Source organism: Carlito syrichta, unplaced genomic scaffold (assembly GCF_000164805.1).
Source record: "Carlito syrichta isolate Samal-C Ts95f unplaced genomic scaffold, Tarsius_syrichta-2.0.1 Scaffold303290, whole genome shotgun sequence".
Taxonomy (NCBI): domain Eukaryota; kingdom Metazoa; phylum Chordata; class Mammalia; order Primates; family Tarsiidae; genus Carlito; species Carlito syrichta.
The window spans coordinates 222,652-223,125 of NW_007247386.1; positions in this window are offsets into that span (position 1 = coordinate 222,652).

Below are 474 nucleotides of genomic sequence, written 5' to 3' on the forward strand. Positions count from 1 at the left end.
AAGCATGGAGGCCCGGGGGGGAGGGAATGAGGACAAAGGTGAGCGCCCCTGGGCTGGAAGAAAGAGAGGAGGGAGGCCAGCCTTGGCCAAGCCAGTGGGAGACTCTGCTGCCCACCTCCTGGGCCTCCCTTCCTGGGCCTCCCTTCCCAGCCCCTTGCTTTCCAGGCAGCAGTGCCATTTTGGGGGAAACCAGCTAACCAGCTAGGACAGCAAGCTGGGGATTTATGTGGTGTGGGAACAGCTCGGGTTTCCCTCATTGTTTACCCAGCAGTATTTTTTAAAACAGAAATCAGCTGTGAGTTATGGGCTCTGGCTGTGAGGGCTGGTGCGGGGTGGGGAGGGGGATCCCCAGGGCCCATCGCCCACCCACCTGGGAGCTGGTGAAGAAAGGTGCCCCCCCCAGCCCCAGCTAGGTGGGAAGGGTGTTCCAGAACAGGTCCTGAGTCATCCTCCCTGCCCTGAGGACTAAGACCA